Below are 11,574 nucleotides of genomic sequence, written 5' to 3'. Positions count from 1 at the left end.
AGGGCAATTACATTTGCTCTGACTGCATTTACCCTGCAATTTCTCCAAATGCAATGTTCTTCATTTTGTGTGCTTGGCCTCGAGCCTGATATTACAGAAAGCATTCATTAATGTTCCCAAGATTAGCTTCAAATTGTTACATGTCGTTGTGCCACAACTCTCACTTTTCATCAGATCAAAGTAGACAATGGAAGGAGCAGTCCTTACAGACGGTGGGTATTCTAGAGATTCAAAGACACAAAGCCAAAGTCTGTATTCAAAATGTGAGTACAGTTGCTCACGTGCTTATGTTATTCATATATGCAACCACCTCAATTGCACCGCACAGCAGGTGCAATTCACATGTGCAGGATAAGAAAATAGGACCGTCACAACCAAAAAGCCACCAGTCACCTGTGCCCTGCCCATTACGTATCCCACTAACGAAGAGAAGCTTCCTTCTGCACCAATTGCCTTTGGCTGAAGAAACTTTCTTGATTCTACCATCGCTCTGTTTACTTAACCTCTTCCTCTTTATATCACTGCAAGAAAATCCTGATTATCAAGTGTTGCCAAATATTTATGTTTCTGAATTATGACCCAGTTTACAACCTAGATTTCCAACCAGTAATATACAGGTGTTACAAATACAGCTTGAAAAAACTTAGGGAGTTCTACTGGCTGGGTTGGGTGAATTGCCGTCTTAGGAGTTGCACGAGGAAAGTCCTAAGCGTATGGTAACTGTAAGGATCTCTGGCTGTAGTGCCATTTAAATCAAACAACATCCTTATTAGCATCCAGGAAACAGAGCTGTTCTTTAGTGTTCAACAATGCACCACATAGTGAACGGAAAGCTATTATGTCCCAGATGAAAATAGTTTCTTTCACTTATTTATTTAGCCCAGTATGCAGCTAAGCATACCAGGGTAAACAAAAGAAAATTAAAAAAATGCATGTAATAACCGCACATGTCTTATGACACTAAGATCCTCAAGTTCTTTTATCCCATAATGCTCAGTAGTATTAATCATTCCCTAATTCAATGTTGCAGTGTATTTAAATCCCAATTCCAATGTATTTGGCTTTATATTTCTACCATTCCGAAATGCACTGTGGAGTTTTACCAGCCCAATATAAATAAAGAAAATCTGGGCATGGAAGTGGTGATGCAGGACACATAAATTAGATAGATTAGTTCATTGTTTTATTTGCGTTTTTTTCTTCTTCTTTAAATCAATATTGGTTCTAGGTGGCAGGAAAAATTTGCACAGTATTTGAGTCAACACAATAAATTTAACTCACAGGAATATGAGTGCATTTCTTAGGCCTTTAAGAGATATCTTCTTGCAATTTCAGTGGCCACAGAGCAAAAATTGGAACAAAACACGAAAACACTGTGCAGACCATAATTCAAATTCCTGTAAGTGGAGGACTTTCCAATAAAATCCAGACACTTGAGAGGTATTGAAACTGCTGTTGCTCCGTAAAGTTGATTGAGTGCCCTCATCCTCTTCATATACTTCTGGCTGGGGGGGGGGGGAGGAGGGCAGGGGGTGGGGTGTGCAGGGCAGAGAGAGAGAGAGGAGACATTAAAAAGAAAACCAAAAAACCAAACCTAAAGATAATAAAGACTTAACTCTTAGGTCTCCATATTTAATCTTCTGGAAATTCTCAAGAAGCCTGCAAATCTCATCATACTGCAAACAATTAAAGGCACTACTAAAAGTAGCAAATGAATAATCTGAAAAGCCTGAGAAAGAGTGGTTGGTTGATTTGATATGTGACTGAAGGCTTCTCTTTTCTGCAATCAATAACATAAACCTTTCCTTGCCTCTCCTGCAGCTCCCTAATATTGCCTCTCTGCTGGGTGCTACACTGTTCTGGGAAAAGTTGGCTGCTATATTGTTCTGAGATGACTGTTCTCCAGGACCTCGATCCTACAAATAATTGCTACCAATTTTAGTGCCAGGCTGAATGAAATTACTCTTCACGGAATTTACAAAATCCAGTTCGTTCAAATTATTTTCGTGATCTGACTCTTAATTTTCCTTTACATAACATCAGGAATGCTGCATCTCAAATTATGACAAACTTGCATAGCCAGGCTTTATGTTTTATATTGAGGCACTGAGACAGATACCAACGATGAGGGGAAGCTGCCTGAACCCAACATTACACAGAAATCTTCAGTTGTACTGAAAAATTCCTAAACCTTTGCAGTGATTTGCAACTTGCCTTGCCATGGTGGCTATTCATCTGATACTAGAACAATGCAGTTGCTGTGGATTGCAGAGGAGAGGTGAGGAAAGGAAAGGGGCCCTTCTGGAGGCTGCAGCCTGCTGAAAGGCAGAATGAACGTCAGTGGGCAAATTAAAACAGAGACTTGCGTGGGCCAAGGAAAGATTTATGGGAAAAGGCAAGGCAACGCTTTCCTGTGATGCTGAGTTCTGCCCAGAAATGCCTTCTCTTGGATAACCACATCAGTGGAGAAAGAAGGTGAAAAAAGAGACAAAGAACATGAGAAGATGGCAAGTGTTAGAAAAGGAGGATTTGGTATGTGATCTGCAGGGCTGCAAAATCGCTCCATCTGAGCAGAGTCTCCTCATATAGATCAAATTACATCTGAGAATTTGACTTTTGTTGTGTGTCGATGTTGGGGAAGGAAAGCAGCTATCAGTCGTGTATGACCTCAACCAAGGCTTGCTAACAGAAAAATTAAAAAAAAAAAAACAAACCAAAATGCATTTTTCCAGTTTACTGTCCACATTGGAGGAAAAATACTTTACCTTGTAACAGCATTATCTTGTTCTGCGTAGTTATTCCGATACTTAGCTGCAGTGAAAACTTAAATAAACCCAAACAAGTTGTTTTGAAATCCCTGCTTGCAAGGTGAGCTAGAAAAAACAATGTTGTGGCTTTGGTGAAGCTGAAACATTAAGCTGCTGCCGGGTGGAGTTAGAAAATGTAGTGTTCCCATTTACTATAGCTCACCTCTCAACTTCAGAGAAAGAAGCATGCTGTGACATAGTGAACATTTTGATCTCTGAGGACTTTCTTCAAATTTCAGAAAATAACCGTGACCTCTTTGGATCTTTAAACTACAGTCTGGATAAAACGAAATGAACATGGAGTTGAATTTAATTTCTGATCTTTGTCCAGCCAATCTCAACATTTTAACCTTATCTTTGTAGTTGAGACATCTGAAGAAAAGTGTCTAGGGAAAGCTCCCAGGTGGTGACTCTGCACTGGCACTTTGTGTGCCCTTTCAGTCATCTGGGTCTCACAGCTCAGCTTATAGCAGAATATTATCTAGAGTAGAGCTTCAATGCGGTTTTCCACATTTGCTCCCCTCATTTCCTTCGTGACATCTGAAAGCCTGGCATGTTTTCTGCGTGAACTCTGCTTCACACCATCCATGCTGCTCTGCAAAGAAAAAAGCATAATTAAGCTGAGTTTCTAATTTCCGCATACAGTCTCTGGTCATTCCTCAGTCTTGCCTGGTGTACATTGCTATACCTTTTAGTTCGTGCTTCCTCAGTGATAGGTGAGTGCGGAGATTATTTGTAGATTGCTCAGTATTTATTTCCTTCCTTAATTGCTGTCCTGACTTTTCTGGTCATTACTAATCAATAATGCCACTGATATGAGAGATGCCAGAAATAGTTTAGATACTTAGCTTCTGACGTAGGAGCTTCTTTATCTGGGGACAGGGAATCTCCTCAGTGTGAAGCCAGCAAAAATGGTTAATCCATCACCTGCCTTTGCAGGGCAGCATTTTGTTTACTGTGAGCTGAAATGTGCTTCCAAACAGAATTCACTTAGACCTGTCTTCTGCAAGCATTGTTTTTTTTTCCTTCAACATGGAGTTGCTCTTCTCCTCCTGCTATTGCCATCCGCCTTTTGACTTGACCTGGCTTTCTCCCAGTGTCCGTTGGTAGTATTGTATTTTTAGTTTTGCATTTCATTGAAAGTTTTGGATGTTTATAATAAGAAACTGAAAATTAAACAGCTGTGTCTTGGCAGCACTGGAAATGCTGCTTATTGAGCTCCTTGAGCAATTCAGAAAACATCTCAGGTGGAGAGCAAAACATGGTTTATGTGACTGTGTTACAACAGTTGGAGGAAAGTACTAATACTATGAATGGTTTATACTACTTTGCATAACTGGCATTACAACCTTTGTTTAGCATTCAAGTAAGATTAGGCAGATAAAGAAGGAAGGCAAGACAGAGGAAAACTTAAGCAATCTATGGTTAAGGCAGTCTAAAGGTCAAAATTGTAATATTAAATAAATCTTACATGGTTTTATAAACCTTAATTTATTGTCTATGTGCAACTGACATTTTAGCTCTTGGTTTAATACCAAGCACTTCAAAGTATTCTTGTAGAAGAATAGTCGATAACCCTCTTACACAGTATAATTGGAATTCTGCATGTTAGAACATTTGGTTTCTGAAAGATTTTTGTAAATGTTAATAGCTGTCTTTTAAAATGGTGTAAGTGTGAAATGCTATGAAAAGCAAAGGTTTAAATGTCACCATGTCTATAATTTTCATATTGTAAAAACTAAATAAGTTTTTCAGAATGAAAAACCTAAAGGCCTGCTGCAAGTTTGAAGATATAAGCCAGCTCATTATTAGTTTTTTGAAAATGATATGACAGACACATTTTGTAAAACTGTGTGAGTTTTAGGCTAAAATGTATAGTTGAACATTTAACTGTCTGCCAGTGTTATTATTCCAAAGCCTTCCTATTTACTGGTACCCATGATCTGAGTATGAATAATTCATAGCAATAAAAGGATTTACCTGGAAAAAGCCTTCTAAAATCTCATCAGAAGTTTTCTCCTCTTACGGACCCACTGGCACTCGGACTGAAAAGCTAGTCACGTTTGTCTTGGTTAGGAATTATGATTTTCACCTACTAACTGGGGACTCTGGTACATCAGTAGGAAGACTTGCGTTATTTTTTGGAAGAGAGGTTGTGCCTAACTGGAATGGAAAGCACAGATGTTTTAAAGTAAAGTGTGCAGAGCTTTTCAATTCGTGTGAGTGAAGAACAGAGCCACAAATTTTGCATTACAGAAACTCGAAAAAAACAAGTTTTCATAGCCTAACACTCTACATTCTTTGTTAATAAATTCAATAGCACAGTACCGACCATGCCACAAAAAAGAAAGAAACATTATTTATGACTTCTTTATCCTACCATATTTACATATGTTTTAAGAATAAAGATTTAGCTCAGTACAGCCACAGACTCAGCACTTTTTTGAGAGTTACCAAAGGTATCGGTTTACCATCCAGCCTGCCTAAATCAAAAGGACAATAGCATTTAGGAAAGAAAAAAAAAAAAATGTTATAAAGAGCAGGTAACATAAACAGAAATCATGCCAAGAACGCCTTGTCCTCACATGTGGGTTTTAGGAAGCCAAAACAATCTTTTCCTCATGTACTGTAATAATCAGGATTTACTTTAAGCAAAACAAGATAAGATAATCTTTGTGAGCAAAAGGAAAGTACTTTTTAAAGGCTCATTGGAAAGTCTGTGATCCCTCACTCCCTAAGTTGATTTCTTCAAGCACTAAACTTATTTACAAGGTTTTTATTAAAAGAGTACATCAAAAGTTTCAACAATTTTGGCACTTACATCTCCATCCAGGAAAAAAATAACAGGGGTAGAGAGCGTATCCTACAGCAATCAGTTACACTGTAGGGACAGGAGCCCATCTGTCAGGAGGGACTCTCACAACCAGTAGTTTATACATTTATTGTAGCAGAAAAACTCCTCTATCTTGAGCTGTTGGGGGTTGCCAAGTACCTCCAGATTGGAAAAGGGGATGTGACATGTTGCAATGATTTTTATCATACTGCGTGGATATCAGGTCTGAGAAGTTTGGGAATAGGGAGTGTAGGGGTAAAGAGAGAGAGGGAGCGAGGGACAGAAGAGGGAGGGGGGAAGAAGAGAGAGTGCGCCAACCTGCATGTAGAGAGTGTCACCATGCCGGGGTGGACAAAAAAGGATGTTGTACAAGACTGGAATGAGGAAAGCATCATAGAACCTACAGCTTACATTGGAAAAATGAATTTATTGATATGCTTGTTCATAGTTTCTCATTGCTGACTGTCATGTTGCTTCTATGCAACACAAGAGCCTGGATCTATTCTTGTGTAGGAGATACACTGTTCTACTCATTGTTCTAAAAATTAGCAACAAATAATATAAGGAGAAAAGAGGTTATAATTTTGCAAGGTATCTTGTGCTGTGTCAGCCGCTCTAGAAAAGTGAAACTGGGTCAGCCAGAAACTGAAGCATGGCTATATTAGTCTGTATTTTATAAAAGCTATTGACTAGTCAACAAGCAAAAATTTGAGTGTTTAGTTTTTCCATCAAAAAGTGTTTAGGGCATCATGACTCTCAGTTATTAGCTGGTTTTTTATATTATTGCTTAAAGGGACTAAGGTACATTTATTTTTACTTTACAGAATTATCCTATTGTGTACTCATATAATCACTCCAGAAAGTTACAGCATTTCAAAATATTGTATTACACATCTTGAAAACCAAGCCATTGACCTTGTATAATGGTCCATTTTCTCCTTTAAGAATAGATTTTTAAAAAAATTATTGCAGCAATATAAAGGACAGCTGCTAGCACCAAGTTTCTTATTTACAATAGCAATGGAAACCTTCATCACCAGTAGAGTCCAACAGGCTAATATGAATATGCAGTAAATGTTAGCTAAAGTATATTATGTTAGAAAAGGACATTTGTTCATTTCACATCCTGAATGATGCATGATTTTTCTGATGACATTTCTCAATCTTTGTATTTTCCTCTTTTTTTTTTTTTTCCCCCGACTTCCATCTTTTCAGTCAAAGGAAATCATCAAGTGACCTTGAAATCTGCACTGGCATTTTCCTGGCAGAGAAAGAAGCTCTCTTTTCTCATTTGCAAAAATGAATAACAATTTGATCATTCTTAAAACTTCTAAAAGGTTAATTATGCTCTCTCCATGAGCACTGAATAAAAACCTGCTTTATCTCTGCCCAAATGAAACCCACAGGGCTCCCATTCCCTCTAACTCTGCCTGGAGACGAAATCCTGCAAGCTGTCAATTAACTCCTATCAGCTCCTAGATCTGTGTGAGCTGCAGATGATTTTCTCATCCGAAAACTATGACAGCTCTCATTTGCCAGAGCTGTTGGGTGACTTTAAAAAATTCACAGCAGGAAAGTGTTATCTGGCTTTGGGCTTGGTGGATAGAAAAAGAAAGAGTGAGAAACCGAGAGGCAGAAAGGTCCTGGGTTAGAGAGAGTTCATTTCTAGCTCTAAGATTTCCGTCTGGTTGCAAAACCCCACTTGAACTCGAATTGCATGTTTCAAACAATAATAGAAACTGAACATGGCCATGTACCACAGAGCTGTTTCCCTGAGTGGTTTTTTTTGTTGTGGTTTTTTTTTGTTGTGTTTTTTTTTTTTTTTTAATTTTGCTGCATAATAACAGCCATCCATGGAGGAGATGATACTGGCAAACTACAGAATTAGTAGAACAGAAAGCCCCACATGAAACATTTAGCCTGCTGGTATTACTGCCTGGTTGAAAAATGGCTTTTTAATTTGGAAGCTAGAATAGTAATCTGAAAGGGAAACACTGAGAGCCTGTAAGAGCATTATTTCACTTACCTTGCGAGACGAATACTGCTGTTTCAAAATGAAACAAGGAAGTAAAAAATTGCACTGAGCATTTGGTGATCACTGTATTTCTGCCGGCTTATTTTATTTTTATAGTTTAGGGTCAACTCTTGAAGAGTCAGATACAATAACTTGCAGCAAAGCCACAGGAACTGGTACCGGTGGCTCTGTGTGTGTGTTAGAAGCTGGGGTTAAAGCAATTAATTTTAGGCCTATTATCAATTTATAGTGTTACACTTAGCATGTGCATGGGACCCAGGAATCTGGGTTCTGCTTATGGGCCTGCTTTGATCTTCAGAAAACTGTTCATTCTTCCCAGATAATATTGCTGGATTAGCTGTAACTATCAATGCCTACTTTTCTAGCCAGACAAAGTAACAGCTCAGGTGTGCCTCAGCATTCACAGCTGGACACTTATATCATTCAATTTTCAACAGAAAATAACAATGAAAATTACAGATCCTTACTGAAGACAAAAAGATTGATCAGTCTATTGCATTCTTAACTTCTGTAAATTTAAGTATAAGCTCTTTGGGACAGACACAATGAGATCTTATCTTGTTGGAATTTTTTACTCAAAAGAAGACAGTAGTAAATGCATAACTCTTTATTTGAGAAAATAGAACTTGAGAGCAAATTAAAAAAAAAAAAATTAGCCCTGATGTATCTCCACTTTCATACAATTTGAGTTGCCATAATATTCTTCCTTTTCTCTTTCACTCTCTTTTTCTCATGCTTCCTGATTTACCAAAGCTGTCACCAGGTAAATTGTTCTCAACATTACAGTCAGTTGACTGAGCTCAGCATGGGGCAGGATGGGTTTTCCACAGTAAGATTCTGAGTTGTATTAAACTTTTTCTCTGACAGTATTAGGAAAGTCCCACTGTTGTCAAATTTCACACCAGTGTTATTAACATTAATAAATGACAGATTCCTGGAAAACCTACAACTTTGAAAAATCAGACTCAACTGGTTAATAGAAAGGGGGAAACAATATTGAAATAAAGGTGAGCTAAAAGTTAACTGTATTGAGAACAGCTTTTGCAAGCTCACATGCACCTACAGAGCCATCTAATAACGTGGTACCTGATTTTTGGGATGTTACATGATTCCATTCTAGCTTTACAGTTCATGTTAAAAATTACTAGTATAGCCACTCGGATTTTTTCAGCTATAATATAATTAGCAATGTGGAATAAAATTATGGGAGTTTGTTTTGGGGTCTTTTTGACAAATTTCTGAAACAGGCTGCAGTGTGGTGTATTAAAACATCTCCATGAGGCATTATCTCCTTTTCATTAAGCAGCAGAACAAAGCCGTTATCATAGAATATACGTTGTTTATAAGGCAATGTTCTTCCACTTCTTTAAAAAGAACTAATGAAGACTGAAAATTCACAATGATTTAATTACATTTTAAATGCACCAAGAAGCTTTAATGGAAAGTTTTAAGCATCTTAATTATGCTATCAATATTACCTAACACAGAGAGAAATGGAAAACCTACTAGGCAGTAAGTAATTTAATTGGCCGAAATACATGTGAAATATTTAAGTATTATCTGGTTGCACTTCCAGGTTCTAACAAGTAACCTTATAAATTATCATCTTAAGACTCCAAAGCAATGCGTATTTTTACATTTACAGAAAAATTCCCAGCTGAGAACACAAACTCACTAAACAATGTCAGAATAATTATCAAGAAACTGGAGTCCAAGCTGTAAACTATTAGGTATTTTTATTTTTCCACCAGCTTGTATATGACATAATAACTATTCTTGCTTTTCCTCTGCTACTTTCCTGAAGGCCTTGTCTTCCCCTTCCTAGTCTTTGGTCATCCCTTTTTTCTGTTCCTTTATATTTGTTCCTGGTTACTTTCTTTGGGGCAAGAAATGTTTGTTTTCCATCCAAAGTAATCAAATTTCAGGAGCATCAGTGACACAATGACTAGTTTCATAATTAATGCACTAGCAAAGTGACAGAAAAAAAAAAGAGGAACATGGGAAAAACATCAATGAGGTAAGAGTTGCAAAGCTTCACCTGCCAGAAGCACGTGGCTCATCACTGCAGCAGGTACAGGTCATTCACTAATGGTGTGATTTTGGGACCATCAAGAAAACAAAACCAAAGGTAGCATGATCGGGACAGTAGTCAACCAAAATAGGTGACTTCCACCAGTTTGGGAGCATACAGGGAAATGGACTGACTGAATGTCCAAATGGTTGATGGGATACTTAACAGGACAGTTCACACCATGGTTGAAGCTGTGCCTTTCAAAAGGAGGCCTGGCCTCTACCAGATGTTTTAAATGTCAAAAGGTAAGAACGCCTACAGGGAACATGAGGGGACCATTTTTGCGTGGAGACTAATAATCCTTGCTGACTTACGCATTTAACAATTCTCGCCATTACGGACAAGCCAGGGACACTCTGGAGCTCTCAGTGTGCCAGGTGTGGGAAGAAAGACGTCAACAGCCCATATCTGGGAACGGCAGCTCCAGTCCTGCGCTTCTCCCTTGTCGTCAGTGTCCCCCCTTTCTTCTGCTTAGTCGTTGGACTTGCAGGTAGGTTGAATGCTCATTTCTAGGCACTCCTAGGACATTTCTCCAGTATTAAATGTAGTTGAAGTCTTTTTGGCAAAGAAATTTTGAAAAGCCCCTGCCAGCCAACAGTGATGTCAACCTACTACATTCCTCGTCCTGTGAAATCAGCATTTTCATCTGCTTTTACCTTGAAAGGTGGGGCAGAATTTGGAAACAAGGGTTTATATTCAAAGTTTGCTGTAAGAGGAGAGGCAGCGCATCTGCAAAGCCCTGCACTTGTACACACCCGCCAGGTGCAAACAAGGGCTTGTACAAGCAAGTTTCAAGTGTTTACCAATATTTGCCAGTTCAGTGCTTTTAGCTATGTGGCAATGCAAAACCACCCTTTATGCTGAGTTCAAAAATGCTGGTGTATACTTAAGGTTTTATTTCCAATTTGCATAGCCTTTTTTTGAATGCAAAGTAGGAACAGATGAACCCCTAGAACATTTCTGCAAGTGCTCATAAACAGAGCACTAGTAAGTTCTCTCAGCTCTTCTGCCAGTGACAAACTCGTTTTCATAATTTTCCATTTCTCTTTGTTTGTTTGTTTTGGTTGTGCCCAAAGGCACTCTGATTTCCAGATGATGATTTATGTAGTATTCCATGTTTCTAATAAATAGCTAGATTTGCGGAATGTATTAAGGATGTAATCAGCTTGGTATTTGGATTACATTTCTATCCAGTTCCCATTATAATCAGGATAAAGATTCCCTCTGATTTCAATGAGAGTTGGATTTGACCAGGAGCACTTTATTTTTTAAAGCAATGTTAAGTGCTGCTGTTCACTGACATTGTTTCCCAGACACCAGCGATTGTTCACTGACCCAGATGTGAACTTGTATTTTTTTTTCTGCCTCTGTTTATAGACACCCTTTCTCTGTTGTGCTTATCTACCCTAGTCACAGAGACCTTTTCAGCTTGCTGAGAAGTTGTGATGGACCAAATTAGAAAGCCTGCAAAAAAATGTTTACAGCTGAGTATGTCAAAACCAGTATCAAAAAAGGCACAAAAAAATATTTACATAGATCAGGGACTTCTATTTTACTGTTCCTCCTGTGCCATTACTCAGCTGCAGAAAAGAAGATTAGTACTTGGGGAAAAAAAGCAGCTCACTTAGTAATCCCTAGACACTGGAATGGAAAGCTATGCTCTACAGCTCAGTACTTCAACCTGACAAGGCAATGCAATAAGTTTCACTAAATTCAGGGTCTTTTCCAAATGCCTGCCCATACTTGGTTCGCTCTTGCAGGACTCAGAGCCCCCCTTTTCCCTAGCAAAGGAATCCTTTTTTTTTTTTTTTTGTTAAGCTGACAAACA

The sequence above is a fragment of the Vanellus vanellus genome (assembly GCF_965231255.1).
Source record: "Vanellus vanellus genome assembly, chromosome: Z".
Taxonomy (NCBI): Eukaryota; Metazoa; Chordata; class Aves; order Charadriiformes; family Charadriidae; genus Vanellus; species Vanellus vanellus.
Note: the sequence above shows the minus strand (reverse complement) of the source record.